This window comes from Syngnathus scovelli, chromosome 5 (assembly GCF_024217435.2).
Source record: "Syngnathus scovelli strain Florida chromosome 5, RoL_Ssco_1.2, whole genome shotgun sequence".
Taxonomy (NCBI): Eukaryota; Metazoa; Chordata; class Actinopteri; order Syngnathiformes; family Syngnathidae; genus Syngnathus; species Syngnathus scovelli.
Window position 1 is genome coordinate 5,725,057 of NC_090851.1, and position 16,465 is coordinate 5,741,521.

General features: G+C 37.4%; 1 long non-coding RNA gene across 2 annotated transcripts in view; it reads left to right on the forward strand.

Annotated features, from left to right (window-relative positions):
- The first annotated feature begins 359 nt into the window (after positions 1 to 359).
- The window catches only part of LOC125969340 (uncharacterized), a 65,179-nt gene continuing 49,073 nt past the window's right edge, over positions 360 to 16,465 (forward strand). For both annotated transcript variants that reach the window (XR_011086882.1, XR_007481525.1), the window contains exon 1: positions 360 to 640. This is a non-coding gene — a long non-coding RNA (uncharacterized lncRNA). The remainder of the gene's footprint in view (positions 641 to 16,465) is intronic.

Below are 16,465 nucleotides of genomic sequence, written 5' to 3' on the forward strand. Positions count from 1 at the left end.
TAAAACTTTAAAGGCTTTAACACTATTCTGAGATAATCATACATTTTATTTTTATTTAATAATAATGTTGATCAATGTCTGTTTTACTGGATTTCAAAATAATGATTTAGGTCTGGGGTCCCCAACCAGCGGGGCGCGGACCGGTACCGGTCCGTGGGTCATTTGGTACCGCGCCGCACAGAAAAAAAAATATATTATATATTATCGACGATCAATTAATTCAGGTCAAGGCGCTCGTCCCGGTCACATGACATGTTTCCCTAGTCAAGCCCGCAAAGTAAGCAAAAATGAGTATGAATTTATTTTGAAAAATATAAAAAAATCTGGGGATTCTCTCCAAATTACATCCGTCGGTGCACCTGTCCTTGACACAGGTGAATTCAGGTCAAGACGCTCGTCCCGGTCCCGTCCCGAAGCGAGCAAAATATATAAGAAAAAGAGAAGTTTGGAAAGAGGAAAATGCTCACAATGTGGAGACAAAAGAAGAGGTTACAATTTCCAAGAAAAAGAAAGCTGGATTAAAATCAAGGTAGAATATCCCGAGATCGCCACAAAAGCACTGAAAATCCTGCTTCCCTTTCCAACGGGATTTTATGCGGTTACAGCGACCAAAACAAAGCGACACAGCAGAAACTTCATGGTGAGTTTTATTTTTATGCGCTCTGCATTTGTTTTTATGCAAGTCGTATCATTTTATTTCATCGTATTTATATATTTATTATAAATGTATTATTTATATAATTGTCGGACATTTAACCGGTCTGTGGCGCAAAAAAAAGGTTGGGAACCGCTGATTTAGGTTACAATATTTAATTCCCATGTCAACATGTGCCATTGACAGAGCAGCGTAATATTAATCGCGAAAGCAACCAAGTGCTCTTTAAATTTAAAGGTGAAAGATAAATATAAATGGTAAAAGTATTTGCCTCAGAGATTGTTATTGTCACATTGGTGTAAAAATGACATTTGCAGCTGCTAGTAGTAAAAAAAAGAAAAAAGAAAAAAACATTTAGCAATGACTCATGGAGACTGCGGGCATCTTATTAATATATTGTAGATTTATTTTAGAATATTTAGCTGGCTTTGGCAGTTTTGGTAACTTAGTGGAGCTGCTATGCTATATTTTGGGGACATTATTATTAAACAATCATTCATGACTATTAGGGACATTTACATACTGTAATGGGCGACATCACTGAGCGAAGTTAGTATGCATTCGCGTGTGTGCGCGTGCGCGTGCGTGCGTGTGTGTGTGTGCCATTTGGACTGTGCTGGGACTTTGATGTGATCTGATCACTTGTGATTTGTGCTTTGGGGGGCCTCTGTGGCTTGTGGAGGAAAAAACACTATAGTGTCATCATGTTTCAAATCTCTTTCTTCTGCTCTGCTAATTGGTGAGAGCCACGGGCTGTACTACAAGACAGATGCAGCGCCGTTGTGCCCACTGGGACTATAGTGTGTGTGCATGCATGTGTGCGATTGCAGGTGGGCGATGGATTTGGCATTCCATGCAGGCCGTTTTGTGTTTGCCGCGAGATTGACGACGGCTTTTCCTGATATGAATATTTTGTCAGATGTGTATGACCTTATCGAGGGTTATTACCTGTCATATCATTTTGCTGCCAACCATTTGTGATTTTCTTTTTTGTCTGTGTGCATACAACACGTTAGTACGAGCGAGTTTGTTGCTGTGGGGATTGTATTACAGCTCAAGATGTTCCGTGCCGACCTCATCCAGTCTACAGCTCTTGACAGCATGCTCGAGGTGGAGGAGGTCAACTTCTCCACTTCCTTGGAACGACAATTCATTCTTTAAACCCCCCCATTTGGAACATCCTGCAGCGGCAACCAGAAGCATTATTGTGCCCCTTCCGTTTTTCCATCTCTGGTTCGCCAGGCCTGGGGTCACTGTGGGGTTTTACTCATACTGCCCAAGTGATTTTGGCTATTACTAAGAAAACCATGGAAAATGTTCAAATCTGACCTCTTGAATTACACTCCTATGAGCATTTACCCCCCAAAAATGTACCTGGAGTTAAACCCAGGCATTTAAAACTGAATAAACAAGGGTGAGATTCAAAGTCAATCAACTAACTGAAGATGTCGATCAAGTGTATTTGAGCAAAGAGGTGAAGGGGCTTCTAGAAAGGTGTCAAACATAATGCCCGGGGGCCAGATACGGCCCGCCACATCATTTTATGTGGCCCCTGAAGACAAATTATGCATCAAGTTCATGTGTCAATACTAAAATTACAAATTGTCTTCACTTTTATAAAAAAGAGACATTTCTAGAATTTCTCATTACCATTCATCTTTTTAAAATCTTGTTTTTCGTTTTTACTAGTCTCTGATTTCAAAACTAGTTTATTCATCAGTTTGTTGTGTATATAATATACGACGTTGATCGTCATAATGGCCCTCTGAAGGAAACTAAGACTACGATGCAGCCCACAACAAAAATGAGTTAACGTCCCTTCTTTAAAAAAATGATATTGGGAGCACGGGAAAGATGATGAGGTAGCGAATGTAAGGGAGGGTAAATGTGAGTGGGCAGAATGTAAAATGGAAGGTAAATGGAGGATTAAGCAAATGGGATGACATGAAATGAGGCTAAAATTCAGCACAATGCAAGACGAGAGTTGCTTGTTGGGCAAGGGCAAAAAAAACTTGAAAGTGCTCAAAGGGAAGAGATGTGTCAATGACGATAAGAAAATGCAGACAAAGCTGATGGGAGCAAAGGGTGAGTGGCTCTTGTGAGAAAGTGGAGGTGCTGGGTCAGCTAAGTGCAGCATAAGGCAAACAGAGGTGAAGATGGGTTAGCCACTTAAACATTCAAACATCCGATTTGTAGGACTGATAGAATGGTGAGAATGCAGCAGAGTCAAAGGTGACAAGCCACATAAGAGATTCTCAGCAAAAGAAAAGTGTTTTTTACGCACGCTAGAACTGTTCATTCTGTGAAAAGTGCAGGACTGCTCATGGAGCCTCCTGCGCGGCGATATTGCAATGCTGATTAAGAAACCTGCCGTACCGTTCCAAGCGACTGACAGAAGCCCTCGAACTGGAAAATCTCTGGCATTATTATTTTCACAGGGATCCAAATTTCTGGCAGAGCCAGTGCTGATTAACATGTGCCAGTATATCAAAGCAATGCCCCTCTGGAACCGCAACTGAGTTTTTTTTTTGTTGCACATTTTAAAACGCTTTGAGACAACGACATGACATGATGTGATGTCTGCCTGTGATTTTACCTTTGTGAATGTCCGATTCACCCTCAGGGAGCTGTGATCAATGTAGGACTAAAAAGCAGGATGCTTTGACAGCAATTCAGAAGGTTTCATGTTGTCATATTTATGAAATGAAATACGTTGAGATTCAGTACACTTATCAGCGGAAGGCAAAATCTGGCTGTCTGTGCCTTGGTCAAAGACACTAAAATCACCTGCGCACCAACTTAAACCTGGTTTCAACTGGTCTAATTTATTTTATGACACCAAATTGTCACGTAAAATGCTAAATTTCCAAAATTCTGGAAGGTAAGTTGAGAATGCGTTCACTAGACACGTTGACATCACAGGTGACCTTTAAAAGCTGGAGAGTGTGACTCTAATATAACCACCTTCCTCGTCCGTCCTCTGCGCACTACCCCTCCTTTTTATGAAAGAAGCAATTATTCCTCATCTTATCTACAACCCCTCCCATTCTCATTTGCTCCTTTCCTCTTTTCCTCCATCGCTAAATTTCAAACCTCAATTGGCAAACGCAAAAAGTACAGTATGTCTGTTTTTTTTTAAAAGCTGGTGGTGATTTGGCGCCAGGTCATTACGGTTAATGCCGTTTAGAGTTCCCGGTTTTATTGGACTGCATTATAAAGCGTTTGATCTATACGTACACTTCTAAGCATCCCCTCTTCATTATTCCATAGCAAAGATCTGTGACAGGCGTAGAAATGAGACGGAAGACGCTAAGAGACTTTTCAATCTCTTCTGAAAAAGAAATTGGAGCGGAGAGGCGGGGTGCTCGGAGAATGGGGCCAAATCTCATACATTTTCTGGAGTTTTCATAAGTTTATTTCATGGCAGAATGGCGCTTTTTAATATTTCATCTCTCCAATTGAGGGATCGCGGTTGAGGACTGTATTAGAATTTTCACACAAGCTTTGAGCTGGCAAAATCCTACCATTCATTAAATTCAGTTTTTTTTTTGGGCAGGTTTTGAACTGTTATGTTTTGGTGCTGAGAAACTTTAAGATTTCACTTAATTTTTGTCACAGAAACTTGAGACTTGAAGGTCAAAACTTGGGTTACAGATTATTTATTGCCATCTCTGTTTTGAAGTGACAATAGAAAAACCTGAAGAAAATTGATTTTTGCTATTATCACAGTCCATTGTGTAAATACATATAGCATAAAAAAACAAAACACAAAATTTGCACGTTGACTTTGCAGTGAGCAAGAAATCCGTTCATTAAAGAGAAAAAACTCTTGAAAGTTTGGTCAAGAGGAGGCAAACAAGTAAAAAAGTTTCAAATGTGTTAACCTGTCAGGTGCTAATTAAGGCGTGATATCTACCTCCATTTAAAACTCAGTTCGAGACTTCACAATAACATCTCCTCCACACTCTGGTTTAATCTGCTATCACTTCAGGATCAATTTAGTTCATTTCACGACGTGTTTAAAGGGTGCAATTGAATTATTTTTTTTTTTAAAGGTGTGGGTAGATGTTTTGCTGGAAGTCTTGCTAAACAACACTTTTGATTAACTGCTATATTGGACTATGATGTTAAGGTACTCACAAGAACAATGACAATTATGGATGAGTGTTAGGGGGTTAAAGTTAGTTAGGCGGTTTGGGATTATAGTTTGGGTTAGAGTGAGTGTCTTTTGTCTGCGTGTATTTCCGTTCTTGTTCCTGCGCAGGCCCTGTGCGTTCAAAATTAGCAGAATTGGATGAAAACTAATTTCATGAAAACCCCACTTAATGGAGATTTCATTGTCTCATCCTCTGTGAGTATAATTTATGTGAATATCGGCTCTTTTTGCTTATGAGTATGTATGAAATTTAAGCTCCTTAGTGGATAATCGTTACTGTTTGAATAATGATGACTTGTAATACATTATGGGTTAGCTCACGTACTTCTGCGGGCTGTGCAGAGGAATTTCAACAATCATTTCTATCTTTATTTCATCCTGGTTGCTTTGGGGGACTTATTTGCTTTTTATGGGTGTTCAGGCAGACGCATCAATATTATAACCAAATTCCAAATACCATAGTTGCTTGCAAATTACTCTTCGCAATAGTCGGGGTAGCGCTGTAGCACAACTTTTGTTTACATGTTGGTGGTGCCATTTGTACCTTTTTTTTTTTTTTTTATTATTTGGCAAGCGCAGTTTCATAAATCATTCAAGAGCTAGACCTTATAAATGTTTAAGTGTTTTTTTTCTAGGGTGGTGCTAACCATATTGATTCAATGCCGAAGTAACCTTTTCAGTTGTTAGGGCTTGTTGCTTCCTATAAGGCCTGCAACAGGCTTTTGAAGAAACAAAACAAAAACACTTAATTGTCAGTCAGAGTATTTTTGCCATGATCTCGTTTTATTTCCACTTTTTTAAATATTTTTTTTATTTTAGGTAAATTAATCAAATTTGAATAGCAATCTTTAAAGTCAATGCCATATTTGTCAATGACGCATTAGTTAAATATGTGTTAGTGAGGCATTTCTCTATTTAGCTATGATAAAATGGCTTAGATGACAAAATCCACATTCATGTTGACATAGGCAATCTTTAATCATTCAATGCATCCGTAGTTGTCGGCGAGGGACGTGCGGTCAGGGGAGGCACAATCATGAAGAGAAAAAACTAAACAATGCACTTTCAATGTAATGCTCTGGTCTGTGCTTTATATTGATTTTCTTCCATCCACCCAGTTAGTACTTATCCCATTCAGGGTTAAAGGGAGCTGGAGCCTACTAGTGGACTCTACTCCGGACTGCTTGTCAGCCAAATGGATGAGACACTATTCACTCTCATAATCACATTGTCAATAAATAGACACGAAGTCGAAACATTGATCATTTGTCTAGGTCAAACACTGAGTCACAATACATTTTGAGAAACATACTGGGAGGACTGAAATGCCCTTTAATATTTTGGAGAAATGAACATGTATGAGAGTGCAATCAAATGAATGCATTGTGCTGGGAGACCTTTGATGATGACAGCGGGGCGAAGTTGCCACAGGCCACAATTTTCACTGTGAAAATGGAGTGTCGCAGAGATGTGGATAGATGCCCACTTTGACTGATGTGCGGCACAATTATGAAGGACAGATCATCTTCTAATGGTGACTACTTGCTAAAGCGACCAAAACATTGCTGGATTGTGTCCCAGTCGCTAAGGAGCTATTAGTATGCAATGCAGACTCCTTCTGCACCAGGCTGAAGCGCTGTACAATCAATAAAGTGGCAAAGCTTTGATTCAACCGTTCTTTCTCTCAACAACTTTGATTTAATGCATGTTATATGTGAATGCTGTAGATGTATTAATTCAAACCTTTTTGTTTTTTGTTTTGTTTGGATGTTTGTCCTCACATCGATATCAATTTCATTGCAATTATGCATTGATTTTGATATTAAGGATGAAAAGTTTCTCCACACTTGCTTCACAATTACATTTACAACAACTGATATTTCTATTGTAATTTTGTCCCACTTTGACAGCCAAAGACATTCCCACAATGCTTGTTTTTTTCATGTTCCTTTCTGGAACAGCTTTGTTTGATTGTTGCGTTCTTGGCAAAGATGCAGTTACATTTGAATCGCACGCTAATGTTCTATCCCCCTTGTGTCTGTGTTGTATGTGTGTGTTTATACTTTGGTGTGTGTGTGTGTGCAAAGGGAGCGAGGACAGAATTTCTGAGAAAGTCAAAGAATAACAGCGCGGGATTTCTGAGAAAGTCAAATAATAACAACAATATGAATGAGCCAAGTCACACAGAAAATCAAATATATGATTTCAGAATATTATGCAGAGCTGACGTCTTTACATAATCAATGCTTGTCGGAATAAATTGGACTCAGCAAATCATCAATTTTCTTGGACAGGACGGCGGTGCATAATTTTATGTTGCTTGACAAGAGAATTATCATTAGTTCAATACATGATGGCAAAAAAGGACTAACCACATGAAGGATCTGCAGAAAGTGTAAAATAGTTTCAAATTAATTTAACAGTCGGGGTTATTTCAGAACTGTGAGGTTTCTAGGCAACCTGGACAGTGTATGTCTTATTCACTGATGAAAAGTGTGAACTCTCATTTTATTCATCACATTCAGCTCTTTGCAACCCAAAAAAATCAATGTTTTTTTGATTAAAAATACTTTGTAGAGAATGACACCAGCACAATGATTATTGTGTTTGTTATATTTACTTTATGCCTTTCTACATGTGGCAAAATAAGAATATGTTACATATTAAAAACATGCTTTTGGAATAAAAAAAAAAAAAGACTTTTATATACAATTGTGTAATTTATGGGGTGTTTTTTCCTCATGCATTTTCTTTCGAACAATTTCCCCGGACGACTTATTAAATATGTTCCAAGTGGATCAACAAAACAAATGAACAGTTGCAGCTCAACCAAAGTCAAAGCGCAAATCCACAAATGAAAACGTGCAGGTTGTACAGTAGATGAGAAGTAACACTAATTAGGAGTGTGCTTGTTAACTGATCTGGTGGCAAGAGCAAAAATAACACAGCACATACTATGCAGGCTATGGAGCAATGATAAAGTGGGATTGAAATGAAGTGGGATTTAAAACAGCATATATAGAGAATCTGGGGGTGGAGATGAACATGCAGAGAAAACATAAGGAGCAGGCAGATGCTTAAATTGGACGCCTCGGATGACATTTGCTAGCAAACTCGTTTTGAAGCGCAGTAGGAAAGGTGCTAATAAGTGATGAGGGCTGACTTTGGATCGGCTGATGTATCGTGGCTGTCTACCGAGCTTGACCTTGTTGTCCTCAACCCATTCTGGGCTCCATTATTGCATCTATTTTCCAAGTTGTAATCAGTAGCAGGGCAGCATGTCACCAAAGGGGGTTTTGTGGTACAAGTAGAAATGAAGAAATGTAACTCAATTTAGCTAAAATTAGTAGTTAAAATTGAAGAAATCCACTGCATGTACTATATTATAAGCCTACGCATATTTTTTTAATTAGCATTATTATGAGATTTGTTATTTATTGTTGACTTTGTTCAGACTGAGCCAATTAAATTGAGCATCATAAAAATGTTAGTAGAAATGAGGAACAAAAATATAATTTTGTGCATTACTGAACAACCTGCTTTCTACTTACAAATTGAGTCATTAACTTATTTTGTCTACAATTGAAAAACATCTTTTAAAAAAAATTATGTGAATACCTTGTCAAGCGTCACTATTTACGGCAAATGTGTATTTCATATGGAAACGATTCAGAAATGTGTGTTTCTTCAAAACAAACACGTTTCAAAGGCTGTGAATTGACTGTGAGTGTTTGCAAGTAATGATAAAACATTTGAAAACAAATGTTGCTCTCTTTAGATCCATCAATCATATTCCCAGAAGGCATTGCTCCCCGTGGGGTGTTCGGGCTCCACTGTAGTGTCTGTAATGTGTGTTCAAGTGTACATAGCAGCTGCTCTTGGATGAAATATTGAACGCTTGGATGAAAACTTCCCCCGACAAAGCCCAAACTCATCCTTTTTTTTCTTTATTATATTGACATTCTTTTCTATAATATTTCCCATCCACTATGTACTGTATCCAGATCTCTAGCCGGTTAATAAAATTGCACTGCACTTTATTATAAGCCAGAGTGTGCTGACAAGTCTTTGGCACAGCACTATTCCTCACTTTGTTCTGTGCAATCAAAATGCTTTAAAGCTCAAGTGCAAGACCTTTCCCTCTCAAGTGAATGTAATCATTTCTAGAGAAATCTCAGAATGTGAGGAGGACAATCCAGCACTGACTGGCTATTATTTAGTATTGAAACATACGTAAAATGAAACATTCATGTTCTAGAACAGAGGTGTCAAACTCATTTTTGTCGTGGGCCGCTCATAGTTTCCCTTGTAGGGCCATTATGACGTTATCAACGTCTTCTATACACATACAAACTGATGAATAACTAGTTTTGAAATCAGAGACTAGTAAAAACTTTTCAAATAGTTTAAAAATATGAATGGTAAAAAAAAAAAAATTGCTCTAGTCTTCAAAAGTGAAGACAATTTGTTTGTCTTCGCGGGCCACATAAAATGATTTGATGGGCCGTATCTGGCCCCCGGGCCTTGAGTTTGACACCTATGAGCTAGAATATATATTTTTAATCCATCTAAATGAGCAGTGTTTTTTTTTTTTTCTTCTATGAAATTATTACAGTTTTGGATGATAGGGTTTCAAGCAAATTTCAGCAATTTGTAATACAGAATAAAATACAGAAGGTATCTTCGTCCTATATAGCATTCCTAGCTTATTATGTTTCTTATTATGATTTTGTACAGGCTGGCTATGTATGATAATGTCAGCACAGTTTAAGTAAATGGAAATTGAAATTTCCCCAGGAAATGCGTATATATATATATGAATGCTCTTGCATAATTTAATTTTATTTTGGCATGCAGAAAAAAAATTCCAATAATGTAACGAATAAGTGTCGGAAAAAGTAATCATCCACCTGGCCGGAGCTGCACGACTGACTTGTTCCTTGTTTGATTGAGTTCTGCACTGCAGATTGGAATCTTAATGACAGCATACAGCAGGAACAATTTATATTACCTTGACCAACCGTGTCAAAAATATTTTCATATTTTTCTCTTTGATTCTGAAATAACTGCAATGATTTAGTGTTTTAATGATCAGAGCAGATTTGCTGATGATCTCGATTAATCAAAAGAGGGACATACATTTCCTAAATGAGTTTTTAATTTTTGCTGTACAAAGACTTTGTTGAAATACAGTATACTGATTAAATAGTCACATCATAAATTTAGGTTATAGCTCAAAGTGAAGATCAATGCAAAAATGCTAATACTGTGGTAGTACTGCAATAAACTCCAAATAAGATGTTGACATTCTTCACCAACAGATACAAATAGCACCTGCACAAATTTTTTGGATCCCCTTCTTTTGCCTTTATTTATACGGCAAATAATAATTCAAGGTTACTTTTAAAAAGATGAGATCTGTCTCCATTGGTCTGTGATAATAGTATTGACTCAAAGGGCCAAAAACTTGGTTTAATTTTGTTTTATATTATATTTCCACCAAAATAAAAACTTGTTTATACTGCCAAGGGGACTACAGAGGTTACCTTGAATATTCAGATCACAATAAATCACTTTGTAGAACTTGCTCGATGGTAATATTTATTATAAAGTTGCTATTTGTGTTGCATAAGCCAGCAAAAACCTGCAAAGAGAATTTCCTAACTTATAGACAGGCATTCATTGGCCACCACTTTCTCATATACACTTGGCCGAAATTGAAGCTCACTAAGTCAAACCACCAAGTCCAAATTGTCTGCATGCTCTTTCATGGAGCTAAAAGCGAAAATCCCTGAGGCACTCCAAATGTGATAACAACTATAAAAGATCATAAAAGTGATGGAAAATACCTGCTCACACTTGGTAGCTGCATCATTTCAAAAATGTTTATGTACAAAGGCCACCAATTGCCTGATTTTTGAGCAGGCGGCTGTGCTCTTTCATATTCGATCGACATTTTGTTAATATAATAGCCTTCAGTTACAAAATGATACTCCAAATCCATTTGGAGAATTCACAAAGCAAAAATAAGTTATATTTGGTGATTTTTAGAAAAAACGCTTTTAGCCGTATTTTGCTGAAATGAAAAGAAAGACTCTTTCTGCACACTGACAATGGTGGTCCATTTTAGCGGGTAGCAGACAGCAATCACCTCGAGATGGAGTCTACAGATATGGACTGATAAGATAAAAAGACAATGTGAGGGAGATAAGTCTTTAACAGAAAGCAAAATTATCACAATGAAGATTTTTATTGGCCAACCTGGCTGAGTCAGCCGCTGCCGCTGCCTTGGCAACCTATTGTGTTGAGAAAGCAAAAGTATTTAATGAGGGTAAAGGTCGCTTTGCAATGTCACTCTCAAATTGGTAAAATATTGATGCCACATCTTTTTGTTGAACAACGACATTCTATTTATTGAATCCAGGAATGTATTTGTTTTGTATCCATCGCATTAAATCAGCAAGGATTCTATGAAATTCAGACGTTAGTGCCAACTTTAGCCTGAAGTTTTACTTTGATCATCTAGTATTATTTCAATAAACTAATCTGCTCCATGACATCAGACCATCCTCTACTTTTTATACTAACAATATGCTAACACTATGCCACACTTACTTGGTCAACCTTTTGATGACTGTATAATTCTTTATTTAAAATCCATTAATAACATGATATGAGTGACACAAATTTGAAAGCACAACATTATTCTAAGGGATTAATTTCTGCTGCAGACAGTTTGCCCCCCTCTGCGGATGTCAGGTGATCGACAGTCCGCACAGTAGAAGGGTGAAATGCTATGAATAAATTCAGCTGCCAATTAGACAACAATGACACAGCAGCTCTATGAAATCTAATTAACTTCACTGTTTACTGAGATGGATTACCAAACGAAAGCAATTTTCGGGTCTATGATAGTATGAATTTAATTACTTTTGCCTTCTTTCAAAACAAAACAAGCGCCGATGTCTTGACTGCATGGATCGTTTTTACAGGCTTGAGAACGTGGGGGTGGCGGGGGGATAAGATAGCCATGGATGAGATAAAGCTGGCCATTAAATAGAAAGTGTGGATCGATGGTTTTGATGTTATAAGGAAAAGACAACTGCATTCTATTGAATTGAATCAACAGTCAGAATTGATTGTTTGTTAATTGTGCCCTGAAGCAATTAATTGTTAATTTTCCCCCAATTTAATCACAAACATTTAATTAAATGCCCAGCTATTCTTTTAGTATTAGGTCTTCACTAAAAAAAAAGAAAGAACTAAAAGTCTTTATGGTATGAATGTCTTAATTTTCCTCTTCAAGAGGTAGTCAACAAGCTAATGTTAAGTTTTTAATGTTGACCTGATTAGCGCTTAATATTTTGTATATTTCTTTTTTTACTTTCGGCGCTTTTCCAAGCTATCAGCAATTTCCAGATGCAATAATGAAACCAACCATCTGTTGCTCCAATTAATATGCTCAGCTTTAACGCGAGAAAGTCAAGAACAAAGTGCTTTTAGAGTTCTACTTGCCAATGTTTCTGCTTCCAATTATTTTTCTTTTAGGTGCAATGACAGGAAGTTTTTCGATTAAAAAGAAGAGTATTAAATGTAATCACAGGTTTATATTTACAGTATATTGTAAATATAAAAAGTGTGAGCTACAGATCTTCTTCAATAGATTGAACGATGTGATGCATTGCCAGACTAAACCTTCTGGTACCAAAACAACACATTCAATATCACAGCAGGACAATTACTCATTTGGGCTGCAATTAATCAACGTGGAACCTTTTTAATCCTTCTTTGGTGGCTCAGGTGTTAATGATGCACAAGGAAAATCCAGCAGGGTTGCAATGGCTAAATTAAACGAAACCTTTTTGTGCTTTGCGGGTCTGATGAGACAAATCATATTTCATGCTATGCTTTTGTGGGAAGGAATTTTATTCCAGGCATGTTGACGGTTCTTCTTCTCTCTGCCCTTGCACGCTTCTGTGGCCTTGGTGTCTGTCGCACATGACTGCTTTATTTTAGGTTTTAATCTTTTTCTAATCTGCTTAGTGTAGGATTTCTGGTGAGGGAAATGATGAAAATATTTGGGCGGCAAACAGATTGCACGGTGGCCTTGACGCGCTGAAAAATTCACTTAACAAAGGTGCACATCAAAACAAGTTTCAGAAGATCTCAGGGGGCTAGATTACATTTCCATATCTCTAATAAAATATGTTGACTGACCTTCTATTGTACAATTTGCAAAAAATTTGAAAAATCTAAAGTTTAACGGCACAAATTAAACCAAATTAATTAATACCATTATTTCACATTAGTCTGGTTTGTGACAACACTCTACAGAATGAATTTTTTTATTTTATTTTATTTTTTAAATGTTTGTTTCTTGGCATGCCCTTCTCAGCCGTTAAGCTTGAAGAGCAAGTTGAGGTAAAGGTTCTGTCCTAGCTCATAAATATGTAGGTCGAGGATGCTCTTGTCAGACAATATGACTTTTGTGATATTTTACCACCCATGCAGTTCTTTCATTAGCATTTTGGACCCTCCATTGTGACTCACCATTGTAGTATCAAAACAAAAACATCAGCCCCCGCACATATTAAAAAAATAAGAGGCATAACCTGAATTTAGCCATTTACAGCCTCAGGCATCTCACTGATAAAAAGAGATTTCCTTTTCTTTTGGTGTTGTTGGGGCTAGGTCGATTAAACATAAATTAGACCATTTCATTAACTGACTTTATTGGAGCACACTTCCAATTATCTGAAATTTCTAACAAAATAAATTAATAAATATACCAAATTATAGTGGAGATATAAATCTTAATCATCTGAAGTGAAGCATTACTAGTGGGACACAATTTATTGAGCAGAGCTCCTTGATTTCATTACAGGGTCTTTAATCCAAAATTATTAAGAGTGGTTATTAAACTTTTGCACCTCCCTCAGTCAAGTAGGTTTTTTTTTTTTTTTTTTTTTGCTCATGTTAGGCAAGTAGAATGAAGCAGCAAGATTGACTTTATCCATGTATAAATCTACGCAGGCTCACGTGCTGGAGAAATCATAGTTGTCAACACATACAACTTTACTTTTTTTATATTTAAGTTTATTCCTACCCTATTTTTTTTTTTTTTTTGTGGAACATGTGCCAGGTAATAGTCTTGCTGAGCTAAATAGCTCTTATGAAATTTGAATGAAAATCAATATGATAATCTGAAGTCAAAAAATTGTGATATCACATTACAGAAAAATTAAGAAATTAAGTTTGTTAACAAGTATTTGATTGTGTAAACTTGAACATTGAAGGTGCTATTTCCACAGATAATAAAAAAAATGCACAAGGTCACGGTCCTATTTTATAACTTTAAAAGTTGTGCTGTACTTTGATATTCTTTGTTGGCATTCTACCAGACACAATTTTCAATGTGCTCAATTTTTTTTTTGCAATGTTCCATCATCTGAAACAGATTGTCCTTGCCCCTTATCAGCGTTCACACCACCAAGCAGTTGTTATTCCTCACTTGTAGTACTTTCATTTTTGACACCTTCCTCGAATCACGCTCGCTCATCTGTATTATCCGTGCAGGCGCATTTTCAGTAACTGGTTCATCATACTTTTTTTTTTTTTTTTTTTTACTGTGCCCAGGTTCCACAACAGATTTTCCACACTCATCTCACTGTTATCAGTTCCTTAACACCTTATTAATTAATTAATTTAAAAAAAAAAAAATCCTTCACCGCCTTCATCATTTTTTTCCCCAACTTTATTTATCAGTTTTGTATAGTGAAATACAAATTATAGATATTAACACAGATGTAACATTGCACATGAAACAAAGTATAAAAGGAACAAAAAATAAATACAAAGATGTACTTCATAATTTTTGCTTCGTTTTTCTATGCATACGTCCTCATTTCCTTTATGGCTGCTTTGCTGCATAACCAGAATTACCTTCTGGTTGGGGAAGGTCGTCTTTTTATGGCTGTGGCTGTAATACCTTGTACAGACTAATTATGAAGTGCTGGTTGCCTTAGCACAGTGAGCGAGAGTTCCAGGAAGGGGTTATGAACAAATTGGCTCTGGAGGGAGATGGAGGACAGGAAGCAGCCTTTGATAAATGAACCAATAAAAGAGGAGAAATGGAGACTTATATGTAGGATGTGACGGACTTACATCAGTAATTCGTAATCGAGTTTTATGCAAAATTATGTGTCATATTCAGGAGAAGCACCTTTGGTCTACTTTTCTAAGCAAAGCAAGTCATCAGACTAACAGGAGTGATTGACTTTGAAAATGACTGACGGATATTGGCACACATTTTTGGTCCATGACATTTCCAGTTCTTAAGTGAAACCTTGCAGCCAGTGGATCAAACCATTTTCATGCTTTTTCTTGAATCCGTTAGTAAGGCTTTACTTGTAATTTCTCACTTGTCTAAGTTTGTTAACTCTTCTGTTTTGAAGTTTAAAAAAAGAATCATGCTTGCAGGGAACATTTGCAGGGACTGTGAATGATTTTATGTGTGTAATTGGTGAAATTCGGAGCATTTTAAGAGGTATTGCGCTAAACGCCTCATAGGTTGTCATCTGATGATGCCGTTGGAAAATGGAATATTTCATGCTTGGTTTTGAAGTGCTCTGAAGTCAGAACTATCCTACTCTAAACTAAAAAAAAAAAATAAGGACATATTTGCTTTATTCATGAAGAGACCGTTTGATTGACGCCAGTCCTTACAATCAATCCCTGTCAATCATTTTTATGGCCGTGATTTTTAAAAAAAATGGAATTATTTACTTCAAAAAGGTCATCTTGGCTTCCGGGGCTATTTATGCAGTATCCAGTGCAACAGAAATGTGCGAGTACATTTCGTTCCGTTATTTCCTGCAACTTTGTGGATGGCACTATCATTAGACTGCTTCATTTCGGTGATGGTTAGATGCTTAGAATTTCCCATGAGTAAAAAGTCTGACTCTTGTGTAGCATTTGATTACACTTTTCCGAGTCAACGCTCTGAAATGTTCTACTTCCCCAGTTTTTATTATTTTTTTTCAATGCATCATTATTCCTCCATCCGACATCTTCTGCAATAAACCCCACTTCCTGCTCTGAGCAGCGACTTATTTGTGGCAAGCCACCAGGGCTTATGGCTAAGCAAATTCAGCAGATCTTTACACTCTCTCCGCATTGCACCTGATCAAGTGGGGAGGGGTTGGGGTTGGGGGGGCAAAATCCCCACACATGCACGTTTCCAATCTGCTAATCCTCCCTCTGCTCCCCGCTTTCATCTGTGCCTTTACCCTTGCTCTCCCCAGCAGGATGAGATGCCATTCAGAGCACAATCAAGCAAAGGATGTGAATACAAAGCAGAGCTGAATCACATGCACGCTAACACGAACAAACAATCACAAAAAGGTTTAGCCATGATGAGCCAGTCGAGTGCTGCGCTTGTGACATTCATACGCTCCTGCACACAAAGTGATGCTTGCTGACTTTAACCTCTGCGAAGAATGATGAGGGATGCAAATCGAAGAGGGAGGCCATGCTCCTGCAAACTTTTTTATTTGCATTTTTCAAGCAGCTTCCTTCATTTGGGTCCATTACTTGCATGAGCGCACTAATGCTCTTTATGAATGTGTGTATGAAGATTTGGCGGGTAATTTACT